This window comes from Pleurodeles waltl, unplaced genomic scaffold (genome assembly GCF_031143425.1).
Source record: "Pleurodeles waltl isolate 20211129_DDA unplaced genomic scaffold, aPleWal1.hap1.20221129 scaffold_86, whole genome shotgun sequence".
Taxonomy (NCBI): Eukaryota; Metazoa; Chordata; class Amphibia; order Caudata; family Salamandridae; genus Pleurodeles; species Pleurodeles waltl.
This window is the reverse complement of record NW_027150400.1, coordinates 776506-789326: the sequence shown is the minus strand read 5'-3', so window position 1 is coordinate 789326 and position 12821 is coordinate 776506. Positions and strand designations below refer to the sequence as shown.

Genomic DNA, 12821 nt, shown 5'->3' with positions numbered 1-12821 from the left:
CGGTGCGGCCGCACTGCTCGCACCTCCCTAAACCCGGCCCTGAGTGGCAGTTTTGCATCGCCATGAAATTGTCATGCCGTTGAGGTCAGTGTGTGACGTGGCCAAGGCTATCCTATTTGAGGACTCAGGGAGAAACAGCTGCTCCCTTAATGAAGGAGTGGCCTTCTGACTGAAGTCACCTGAGGCAGGGGCCCACTGTCAGAGGCCTTATGGGGCAGGGACCCGCTGCAACTCCTGGCTTGCCCCATGCAACCCCTGGAGAACCCTAAATGACAGCCATGTAAGTGCCTACTGTCGAGGTCAGCAAGGTCAGTGTGTGGCTCGGCCCAGGCTATCCTATCTGAGGTCTCCTGAAGGGACAGCTGCCACCTTAAAGAAGGAGTGGCGTTCTGACTGGCGCCAACTGAGGTAGGGGCCCGCTGTCAGAGGCCATATGGGGGAGGGGCCCGCTGCGACATCTGGCTTGCCCCTTGCGACCCCTGGTGACCCCTAGGTGACATCCATGCGAGCGCTTGCCGTCAAGGTCAGCGTGTGGCGCGGCCAAGGCTATCCTCCCCTGAGGCTCCTGAAGGGACAGCTGGCGCCTGAAGTAAGGAGTGGCCTTCTGACCGAAGTCACCTGAGGCAGGTGCCCGCCGTCAGAGGCCTTATGGGGCAGGGGCTAAAGGGACATTTTAAGTCCAGCCAGAAGGCAGAAGGTTTGGTCTGTGCTGTCCTGGGGCAGGACTTCCTCCTTAGTAGGGCTGCCACCTGGCTGTGTTTTTTGAACTACCTCGTCTGTACGTTTAATTCCAGGCTGGAAAAAATATTGAGAAAAGCTGTGAAATTCAGGTTCTAAGAAAGGAGGCAACCCCAATCTTATACACACTGCGCTGACACTTACAAAGGGTATTCCTGGTGCAGCAGGGAAATGTGCCCCCTGGAGACATCTTGCAGTCACTATGTGGACAAGCAAGAGCTCTGGAGCTCTGGAGCTCTCAGCTGATCACAGCAAGATGGAGTGCTTTCAGATGTTATTTGGAGTGAAAAAAAGAGCTGTGAGAAAGCTGTGTGATATTGTGAGAAAAGTCAATTAAAGAAGAAGTAGTGGTAATGAAGCATTTGTAATTGAAAGGTTTCCTAATGTGTTTGAATCCATGAAAAGTGTCAAATGAATGGTTTCCTATAAGAAATGTAAGTGTAGAAGTAAAAAGTGTAAGGAACTGCGCGTTCCCTGACCGGGAATGGAACCCGGGCCGCGGCGGTGAGAGCGCCGAATCCTAACCACTAGACCACCAGGGAGCAGGCGCAGGTCGTCCACCACCACCCAATATAGAAACAAGAACTGGTCAGCAGGCTACTCAGGATCCCATTTCCTATTACAGGAAAATTAAAGCAGACATGCAAGGACACACCATTTTCAGGCACAGCATGAAGAAAGAAATTGACTGCACCTCAAATGCACTCACAACTCTTCACACTTTACAGCTCTCCAAGACCTAGCACACCCTCATAAGACATCCCATCCTTCAGCAGTAATAGCACTTACACACTTAACTAGCAGGAAAATTCAGAAGTACAATTAAAGGGACGATCAGTGCTTCTTCTCAGAGCCCCGATAGGAGGGCAGCTCTTAGCTTTCCCAGGTCAACGCAGGCATCTCCAGCTCTACATGTGCAGGGTTTTACTTAAGGTGCTGGGACCTGCACTCCTCTTTTACAATGCTGTGTATAGAACTACGAGTCCCACAATGCAGTGTAACACATGACCTGCTGTCGATAGTCATGGAAGAACCTCGGAGCTAGAAAAGCTCTGATGAGATTAGTGGGTTTGCACGTCCGGGTCACTGCTTGTTTTCCTTTCTCAGTGTGTCTGTAAATTATACAACTTTACACTTTATCTAAAGATAAAAGGTTTCACCTTCCTCTAAAACAATTCCTCCTTCAGAGTGTGCCCCAACATTTCATTTACTTAGTGTGAGAAAACAAAATAGCTTAAATGCATTTTTTTTATCATGCAGTACTTTCCTTTTTATCTCATGAAAAATCCTTGATTCCACCTTTCCTTTTTCAAGGAAGTAGGCAGGAAGTTTAAATGAAAAGGGAGAAATGGTTGTGAAAAAGAGTCTTAGGTCCAAATTGTGGGTGCTAGATTTTGAAAGGTACTTGATGGCATGAATAAATGTTTCGATTTGGAGGAGGTGTGTGGATGAAAGAAAAATGGGCGTACTCTGTAGTATGATTGTGAGATTGTAAACGGTATTTGAAGTAAATATTGATTGATGGTGCTCTGAAAATGTAGGTTTAAGCCTTTAAAAGAAGAGGCAGTTTCCCAGTGGGGGAATTGAACCCCAGTCTCCCAGGTACCAGGCAGGGACACTCTCCACTATACTAAGTAGGAAGAGATATTTTTGTGTGTGCTGAGCAGCTCCTTCTTCTGTCCAACCCGCCCTTTCTGTGCCAAGCGTCTGAGTTTTTCCATTTCTCACTTCCTTCCCACCCACACGGGGGGCAGAGCTGGCTTAAGGATGCTGCAACTGTTGCACTCGCACTGCTCGCTCACATGCACGGGGGCACCCACCTCAGGGGGGGGGGGGCGCTCTGCTTAGTCTCAACTTAACATTTAATACAACCTGCTGCAGAGTTCCTTCCCTTTACAGATTTCAGGCAACAATCAAAATGGCAACACAACTCTTCTCATTAATCTTCCTGCCAGAGAGAGCTCAGATTTTTGCCTGCTAGCAGCAGGGCCGGCTGTAGCCCTGGTGGCTGGAAGACAGTCTTTTTTGGCACCCCCCAACCCCCTTCACTCCATCACCACCTACTCGGATTCACTCACTGCCACCCGCCAAATGTGCCCCTCATCTATCCATAGCCCCTCTCACATAGATTAGATTTGTTTTAAAGAGCTGGATAGCTGCTTGACTATCCAGACAGCTCTCCACATTAGATATGGTTCTGTTCTTTGCGTCAGGCACATGAACCCTCTACGCTATTTTATATCTAGTCAAAGCTGCCTCTGGACAAAACCACCAACTCTCTCCCTAGCAGGAACGGTAATCACAAGAGGTATCTTGGCATTTTATTTGCTTTCTGTAGTTTGGACACACAAGGAACTTTCCAGCATGAGCTTTTAAATCGCAAGTTTCGTAAGTTATTGCTAAACACAGCGCCCCCCGAGGTCAGCAACTCCAATCCTGGTCAGCACCCGGTGCGGCCGCACTGCTCGCACCTCCCTAAACCCGGCCCTGAGTGGCAGTTTTGCATCGCCATGAAATTGTCATGCCGTTGAGGTCAGTGTGTGACGTGGCCAAGGCTATCCTATTTGAGGACTCCGGGAGAGACAGCTGCTCCCTTAATGAAGGAGTGGCCTTCTGACTGAAGTTACCTGAGGCAGGGGCCCACTGTCAGAGGCCTTATGGGGCAGGGACCCGCTGCAACTCCTGGCTTGCCCCATGCAACCCCTGGAGAACCCTAAATGACATCCATGTAAGCGCCTACTGTCGAGGTCAGCAAGGTCAGTGTGTGGCTCGGCCCAGGCTATCCTATCTGAGGTCTCCTGAAGGGACAGCTGCCACCTTAAAGAAGGAGTGGCGTTCTGACTGGCGCCAACTGAGGTAGGGGCCCGTTGTCAGAGGCCATATGGGGGAGGGGCCCGCTGCGACATCTGGCTTGCCCCTTGCGACCCCTGGTGACCCCTAGGTGACATCCATGCAAGCGCTTGCCGTCAAGGTCAGCGTGTGGCGCGGCCAAGGCTATCCTCCCCTGAGGCTCCTGAAGGGACAGCTGGCGCCTGAAGTAAGGAGTGGCCTTCTGACCGAAGTCACCTGAGGCAGGTGCCCGCCGTCAGAGGCCTTATGGGGCAGGGGCTAAAGGGACATTTTAAGTCCAGCCAGAAGGCAGAAGGTTTGGTCTGTGCTGTCCTGGGGCAGGACTTCCTCCTTAGTAGGGCTGCCACCTGGCTGTGTTTTTTGAACTACCTCGTCTGTACGTTTAATTCCAGGCTGGTAAAAATATTGAGAAAAGCTGTGAAATTCAGGTTCTAAGAAAGGAGGCAACCCCAATCTTATACACACTGCGCTGACACTTACAAAGGGTATTCCTGGTGCAGCAGGGAAATGTGCCCCCTGGAGACATCTTGCAGTCACTATGTGGACAAGCAAGAGCTCTGGAGCTCTGGAGCTCTCAGCTGATCACAGCAAGATGGAGTGCTTTCAGATGTTATTTGGAGTGAAAAAAAGAGCTGTGAGAAAGCTGTGTGATATTGTGAGAAAAGTCAATAAAAGAAGAAGTAGTGTTAATGAAGCATTTGTAATTGAAAGCTTTCCTAATGTGTTTGAATCCATGAAAAGTGTAAAATGAAAGGTTTCCTATAAGAAATGTAAGTGTAGAAGTAAAAAGTGTAAGGAACTGCGCGTTCCCTGACCGGGAATGGAACCCGGGCCGCGGCGGTGAGAGCGCCAAATCCTAACCACTAGACCACCAGGGAGCAGGCACAGTTCGTCCACCACCACCCAATATAGAAATAAGAACTGGTCAGCAGGCTACTCAGGATCCCATTTCCTATTACAGGAAAATTAAAGCAGACATGCAAGGACACATCATTTTCAGGCACAGCATGAAGAAAGAAATTGACTGCACCTCAAATGCACTCACAACTCTTCACACTTTACAGCTCTCCAAGACCTAGCACACCCTCATAAGACATCCCATCCTTCAGCAGTAATAGCACTTACACACTTAACTAGCAGGAAAATTCAGAAGTACAATTAAAGGGACGATCAGTGCTTCTTCTCAGAGCCCCGATAGGAGGGCAGCTCTTAGCTTTCCCAGGTCAACGCAGGCATCTCCAGCTCTACATGTGCAGGCTTTTACTTAAGGTGCTGGGACCTGCACTCCTCTTTTACAATGCTGTGTATAGAACTACGAGTCCCACAATGCAGTGTAACACATGACCTGCTTTCGATAGTCATGGAAGAACCTCAGAACTAGAAAAGCTCTGATGAGATTAGTGGGTGGGCACGTCCGGGTCACTGCTTGTTTTCCTTTCTCAGTGTGTCTGTAAATTATACAACTTTACACTTTATCTAAAGATAAAAGGTTTCACCTTCCTCTAAAACAATTCCTCCTTCAGAGTGTGCCCCAACATTTCATTTACTTAGTGTGAGAAAACAAAATAGCTTAAATGCATTTTTTTTATCATGCAGTACTTTCCTTTTTATCTCATGAAAAATCCTTGATTCCACCTTTCCTTTTTCAAGGAAGTAGGCAGGAAGTTTAAATGAAAAGGGAGAAATGGTTGTGAAAAAGAGTCTTAGGTCCAAATTGTGGGTGCTAGATTTTGAAAGGTACTTGATGGCATGAATAAATGTTTCGATTTGGAGGAGGTGTGTGGATGAAAGAAAAATGGGCGTACTCTGTAGTATGAGTGTGAGATTGTAAACGGTATTTGAAGTAAATATTGATTGATGGTGCTCTGAAAATGTAGGTTTAAGCCTTTAAAAGAAGAGGCAGTTTCCCAGTGGGGGAATTGAACCCCAGTCTCCCAGGTCCCAGGCAGGGACACTCTCCACTATACTAAGTAGGAAGAGATATTTTTGTGTGTGCTGAGCAGCTCCTTCTTCTGTCCAACCCGCCCTCTGTGTGCCAAGCGTCTGAGTTTTTCCATTTCTCACTTCCTTCCCACCCACACGGGGGGCAGAGCTGGCTTAAGGATGCTGCAACTGTTGCACTCGCACTGCTCGCTCACATGCACGGGGGCACCCACCTCAGGGGGGGGGGGGGGGGCGCTCTGCTTAGTCTCAACTTAACATTTAATACAACCTGCTGCAGAGTTCCTTCCCTTTACAGATTTCAGGCAACAATCAAAATGGCAACACAACTCTTCTCATTAATCTTCCTGCCAGAGAGAGCTCAGATTTTTGCCTGCTAGCAGCAGGGCCGGCTGTAGCCCTGGTGGCTGGAAGACAGTCTTTTTTGGCACCCCCCAACCCCCTTCACTCCATCACCACCTACTCGGATTCACTCACTGCCACCCGCCAAATGTGCCCCTCATCTATCCATAGCCCCTCTCACATAGATTAGATTTGTTTTAAAGAGCTGGATAGCTGCTTGACTATCCAGACAGCTGTCCACATTAGATATGGTTCTGTTCTTTGCGTCAGGCACATGAACCCTCTACGCTATTTTATATCTAGTCAAAGCTGCCTCTGGACAAAACCACCAACTCTCTCCCTAGCAGGAACGGTAATCACAAGAGGTATCTTGGCATTTTATTTGCTTTCTGTAGTTTGGACACACAAGGAACTTTCCAGCATGAGCTTTTAAATCGCAAGTTTCGTAAGTTATTGCTAAACACAGCGCCCCCCGAGGTCAGCAACTCCAATCCTGGTCAGCACCCGGTGCGGCCGCACTGCTCGCACCTCCCTAAACCCGGCCCTGAGTGGCAGTTTTGCATCGCCATGAAATTGTCATGCCGTTGAGGTCAGTGTGTGACGTGGCCAAGGCTATCCTATTTGAGGACTCCGGGAGAGACAGCTGCTCCCTTAATGAAGGAGTGGCCTTCTGACTGAAGTCACCTGAGGCAGGGGCCCACTGTCAGAGGCCTTATGGGGCAGGGACCCGCTGCAACTCCTGGCTTGCCCCATGCAACCCCTGGAGAACCCTAAATGACAGCCATGTAAGTGCCTACTGTCGAGGTCAGCAAGGTCAGTGTGTGGCTCGGCCCAGGCTATCCTATCTGAGGTCTCCTGAAGGGACAGCTGCCACCTTAAAGAAGGAGTGGCGTTCTGACTGGCGCCAACTGAGGTAGGGGCCCGCTGTCAGAGGCCATATGGGGGAGGGGCCCGCTGCGACATCTGGCTTGCCCCTTGCGACCCCTGGTGACCCCTAGGTGACATCCATGCGAGCGCTTGCCGTCAAGGTCAGCGTGTGGCGCGGCCAAGGCTATCCTCCCCTGAGGCTCCTGAAGGGACAGCTGGCGCCTGAAGTAAGGAGTGGCCTTCTGACCGAAGTCACCTGAGGCAGGTGCCCGCCGTCAGAGGCCTTATGGGGCAGGGGCTAAAGGGACATTTTAAGTCCAGCCAGAAGGCAGAAGGTTTGGTCTGTGCTGTCCTGGGGCAGGACTTCCTCCTTAGTAGGGCTGCCACCTGGCTGTGTTTTTTGAACTACCTCGTCTGTACGTTTAATTCCAGGCTGGTAAAAATATTGAGAAAAGCTGTGAAATTCAGGTTCTAAGAAAGGAGGCAACCCCAATCTTATACACACTGCGCTGACACTTACAAAGGGTATTCCTGGTGCAGCAGGGAAATGTGCCCCCTGGAGACATCTTGCAGTCACTATGTGGACAAGCAAGAGCTCTGGAGCTCTCAGCTGATCACAGCAAGATGGAGTGCTTTCAGATGTTATTTGGAGTGAAAAAAAGAGCTGTGAGAAAGCTGTGTGATATTGTGAGAAAAGTCAATTAAAGAAGAAGTAGTGGTAATGAAGCATTTGTAATTGAAAGGTTTCCTAATGTGTTTGAATCCATGAAAAGTGTCAAATGAAAGGTTTCCTATAAGAAATGTAAGTGTAGAAGTAAAAAGTGTAAGGAACTGCGCGTTCCCTGACCGGGAATGGAACCCGGGCCGCGGCGGTGAGAGCGCCGAATCCTAACCACTAGACCACCAGGGAGCAGGCACAGGTCATCCACCACCACCCAATATAGAAACAAGAACTGGTCAGCAGGCTACTCAGGATCCCATTTCCTATTACAGGAAAATTAAAGCAGACATGCAAGGACACACCATTTTCAGGCACAGCATGAAGAAAGAAATTGACTGCACCTCAAATGCACTCACAACTCTTCACACTTTACAGCTCTCCAAGACCTAGCACACCCTCATAAGACATCCCATCCTTCAGCAGTAATAGCACTTACACACTTAACTAGCAGGAAAATTCAGAAGTACAATTAAAGGGACGATCAGTGCTTCTTCTCAGAGCCCCGATAGGAGGGCAGCTCTTAGCTTTCCCAGGTCAACGCAGGCATCTCCAGCTCTACATGTGCAGGCTTTTACTTAAGGTGCTGGGACCTGCACTCCTCTTTTACAATGCTGTGTATAGAACTACGAGTCCCACAATGCAGTGTAACACATGACCTGCTGTCGATAGTCATGGAAGAACCTCGGAGCTAGAAAAGCTCTGATGAGATTAGTGGGTTTGCACGTCCGGGTCACTGCTTGTTTTCCTTTCTCAGTGTGTCTGTAAATTATACAACTTTACACTTTATCTAAAGATAAAAGGTTTCACCTTCCTCTAAAACAATTCCTCCTTCAGAGTGTGCCCCAACATTTCATTTACTTAGTGTGAGAAAACAAAATAGCTTAAATGCATTTTTTTTATCATGCAGTACTTTCCTTTTTATCTCATGAAAAATCCTTGATTCCACCTTTCCTTTTTCAAGGAAGTAGGCAGGAAGTTTAAATGAAAAGGGAGAAATGGTTGTGAAAAAGAGTCTTAGGTCCAAATTGTGGGTGCTAGATTTTGAAAGGTACTTGATGGCATGAATAAATGTTTCGATTTGGAGGAGGTGTGTGGATGAAAGAAAAATGGGCGTACTCTGTAGTATGATTGTGAGATTGTAAACGGTATTTGAAGTAAATATTGATTGATGGTGCTCTGAAAATGTAGGTTTAAGCCTTTAAAAGAAGAGGCAGTTTCCCAGTGGGGGAATTGAACCCCAGTCTCCCAGGTACCAGGCAGGGACACTCTCCACTATACTAAGTAGGAAGAGATATTTTTGTGTGTGCTGAGCAGCTCCTTCTTCTGTCCAACCCGCCCTTTCTGTGCCAAGCGTCTGAGTTTTTCCATTTCTCACTTCCTTCCCACCCACACGGGGGGCAGAGCTGGCTTAAGGATGCTGCAACTGTTGCACTCGCACTGCTCGCTCACATGCACGGGGGCACCCACCTCAGGGGGGGGGGGGGCGCTCTGCTTAGTCTCAACTTAACATTTAATACAACCTGCTGCAGAGTTCCTTCCCTTTACAGATTTCAGGCAACAATCAAAATGGCAACACAACTCTTCTCATTAATCTTCCTGCCAGAGAGAGCTCAGATTTTTGCCTGCTAGCAGCAGGGCCGGCTGTAGCCCTGGTGGCTGGAAGACAGTCTTTTTTGGCACCCCCCAACCCCCTTCACTCCATCACCACCTACTCGGATTCACTCACTGCCACCCGCCAAATGTGCCCCTCATCTATCCATAGCCCCTCTCACATAGATTAGATTTGTTTTAAAGAGCTGGATAGCTGCTTGACTATCCAGACAGCTCTCCACATTAGATATGGTTCTGTTCTTTGCGTCAGGCACATGAACCCTCTACGCTATTTTATATCTAGTCAAAGCTGCCTCTGGACAAAACCACCAACTCTCTCCCTAGCAGGAACGGTAATCACAAGAGGTATCTTGGCATTTTATTTGCTTTCTGTAGTTTGGACACACAAGGAACTTTCCAGCATGAGCTTTTAAATCGCAAGTTTCGTAAGTTATTGCTAAACACAGCGCCCCCCGAGGTCAGCAACTCCAATCCTGGTCAGCACCCGGTGCGGCCGCACTGCTCGCACCTCCCTAAACCCGGCCCTGAGTGGCAGTTTTGCATCGCCATGAAATTGTCATGCCGTTGAGGTCAGTGTGTGACGTGGCCAAGGCTATCCTATTTGAGGACTCCGGGAGAGACAGCTGCTCCCTTAATGAAGGAGTGGCCTTCTGACTGAAGTTACCTGAGGCAGGGGCCCACTGTCAGAGGCCTTATGGGGCAGGGACCCGCTGCAACTCCTGGCTTGCCCCATGCAACCCCTGGAGAACCCTAAATGACATCCATGTAAGCGCCTACTGTCGAGGTCAGCAAGGTCAGTGTGTGGCTCGGCCCAGGCTATCCTATCTGAGGTCTCCTGAAGGGACAGCTGCCACCTTAAAGAAGGAGTGGCGTTCTGACTGGCGCCAACTGAGGTAGGGGCCCGTTGTCAGAGGCCATATGGGGGAGGGGCCCGCTGCGACATCTGGCTTGCCCCTTGCGACCCCTGGTGACCCCTAGGTGACATCCATGCAAGCGCTTGCCGTCAAGGTCAGCGTGTGGCGCGGCCAAGGCTATCCTCCCCTGAGGCTCCTGAAGGGACAGCTGGCGCCTGAAGTAAGGAGTGGCCTTCTGACCGAAGTCACCTGAGGCAGGTGCCCGCCGTCAGAGGCCTTATGGGGCAGGGGCTAAAGGGACATTTTAAGTCCAGCCAGAAGGCAGAAGGTTTGGTCTGTGCTGTCCTGGGGCAGGACTTCCTCCTTAGTAGGGCTGCCACCTGGCTGTGTTTTTTGAACTACCTCGTCTGTACGTTTAATTCCAGGCTGGTAAAAATATTGAGAAAAGCTGTGAAATTCAGGTTCTAAGAAAGGAGGCAACCCCAATCTTATACACACTGCGCTGACACTTACAAAGGGTATTCCTGGTGCAGCAGGGAAATGTGCCCCCTGGAGACATCTTGCAGTCACTATGTGGACAAGCAAGAGCTCTGGAGCTCTGGAGCTCTCAGCTGATCACAGCAAGATGGAGTGCTTTCAGATGTTATTTGGAGTGAAAAAAAGAGCTGTGAGAAAGCTGTGTGATATTGTGAGAAAAGTCAATAAAAGAAGAAGTAGTGTTAATGAAGCATTTGTAATTGAAAGCTTTCCTAATGTGTTTGAATCCATGAAAAGTGTAAAATGAAAGGTTTCCTATAAGAAATGTAAGTGTAGAAGTAAAAAGTGTAAGGAACTGCGCGTTCCCTGACCGGGAATGGAACCCGGGCCGCGGCGGTGAGAGCGCCAAATCCTAACCACTAGACCACCAGGGAGCAGGCACAGTTCGTCCACCACCACCCAATATAGAAATAAGAACTGGTCAGCAGGCTACTCAGGATCCCATTTCCTATTACAGGAAAATTAAAGCAGACATGCAAGGACACATCATTTTCAGGCACAGCATGAAGAAAGAAATTGACTGCACCTCAAATGCACTCACAACTCTTCACACTTTACAGCTCTCCAAGACCTAGCACACCCTCATAAGACATCCCATCCTTCAGCAGTAATAGCACTTACACACTTAACTAGCAGGAAAATTCAGAAGTACAATTAAAGGGACGATCAGTGCTTCTTCTCAGAGCCCCGATAGGAGGGCAGCTCTTAGCTTTCCCAGGTCAACGCAGGCATCTCCAGCTCTACATGTGCAGGCTTTTACTTAAGGTGCTGGGACCTGCACTCCTCTTTTACAATGCTGTGTATAGAACTACGAGTCCCACAATGCAGTGTAACACATGACCTGCTTTCGATAGTCATGGAAGAACCTCAGAACTAGAAAAGCTCTGATGAGATTAGTGGGTGGGCACGTCCGGGTCACTGCTTGTTTTCCTTTCTCAGTGTGTCTGTAAATTATACAACTTTACACTTTATCTAAAGATAAAAGGTTTCACCTTCCTCTAAAACAATTCCTCCTTCAGAGTGTGCCCCAACATTTCATTTACTTAGTGTGAGAAAACAAAATAGCTTAAATGCATTTTTTTTATCATGCAGTACTTTCCTTTTTATCTCATGAAAAATCCTTGATTCCACCTTTCCTTTTTCAAGGAAGTAGGCAGGAAGTTTAAATGAAAAGGGAGAAATGGTTGTGAAAAAGAGTCTTAGGTCCAAATTGTGGGTGCTAGATTTTGAAAGGTACTTGATGGCATGAATAAATGTTTCGATTTGGAGGAGGTGTGTGGATGAAAGAAAAATGGGCGTACTCTGTAGTATGAGTGTGAGATTGTAAACGGTATTTGAAGTAAATATTGATTGATGGTGCTCTGAAAATGTAGGTTTAAGCCTTTAAAAGAAGAGGCAGTTTCCCAGTGGGGGAATTGAACCCCAGTCTCCCAGGTCCCAGGCAGGGACACTCTCCACTATACTAAGTAGGAAGAGATATTTTTGTGTGTGCTGAGCAGCTCCTTCTTCTGTCCAACCCGCCCTCTGTGTGCCAAGCGTCTGAGTTTTTCCATTTCTCACTTCCTTCCCACCCACACGGGGGGCAGAGCTGGCTTAAGGATGCTGCAACTGTTGCACTCGCACTGCTCGCTCACATGCACGGGGGCACCCACCTCAGGGGGGGGGGGGGGGGCGCTCTGCTTAGTCTCAACTTAACATTTAATACAACCTGCTGCAGAGTTCCTTCCCTTTACAGATTTCAGGCAACAATCAAAATGGCAACACAACTCTTCTCATTAATCTTCCTGCCAGAGAGAGCTCAGATTTTTGCCTGCTAGCAGCAGGGCCGGCTGTAGCCCTGGTGGCTGGAAGACAGTCTTTTTTGGCACCCCCCAACCCCCTTCACTCCATCACCACCTACTCGGATTCACTCACTGCCACCCGCCAAATGTGCCCCTCATCTATCCATAGCCCCTCTCACATAGATTAGATTTGTTTTAAAGAGCTGGATAGCTGCTTGACTATCCAGACAGCTGTCCACATTAGATATGGTTCTGTTCTTTGCGTCAGGCACATGAACCCTCTACGCTATTTTATATCTAGTCAAAGCTGCCTCTGGACAAAACCACCAACTCTCTCCCTAGCAGGAACGGTAATCACAAGAGGTATCTTGGCATTTTATTTGCTTTCTGTAGTTTGGACACACAAGGAACTTTCCAGCATGAGCTTTTAAATCGCAAGTTTCGTAAGTTATTGCTAAACACAGCGCCCCCCGAGGTCAGCAACTCCAATCCTGGTCAGCACCCGGTGCGGCCGCACTGCTCGCACCTCCCTAAACCCGGCCCTGAGTGGCAGTTTTGCATCGCCATGAAATTGTCATG

At 48.7% G+C, this 12821-nt stretch overlaps 4 non-coding genes across 4 annotated transcripts; all 4 read right to left on the bottom strand.

The window, feature by feature from the left end:
- Positions 1 to 1208: 1208 nt before the first annotated feature.
- On the bottom strand, positions 1209 to 1280 carry TRNAE-CUC (transfer RNA glutamic acid (anticodon CUC)). The gene has a single exon. It is a non-coding gene; the product is annotated as a tRNA-Glu (tRNA).
- A 3114-nt stretch (positions 1281 to 4394) lies between these two features.
- TRNAE-CUC (transfer RNA glutamic acid (anticodon CUC)) lies at positions 4395 to 4466 on the bottom strand. The gene has a single exon. It is a non-coding gene; the product is annotated as a tRNA-Glu (tRNA).
- Positions 4467 to 7576: 3110 nt separating this feature from the next.
- TRNAE-CUC (transfer RNA glutamic acid (anticodon CUC)) lies at positions 7577 to 7648 on the bottom strand. The gene has a single exon. It is a non-coding gene; the product is annotated as a tRNA-Glu (tRNA).
- Positions 7649 to 10763: 3115 nt separating this feature from the next.
- TRNAE-CUC (transfer RNA glutamic acid (anticodon CUC)) lies at positions 10764 to 10835 on the bottom strand. Its single transcript has one exon. It is a non-coding gene; the product is annotated as a tRNA-Glu (tRNA).
- Positions 10836 to 12821: the final 1986 nt, after the last annotated feature.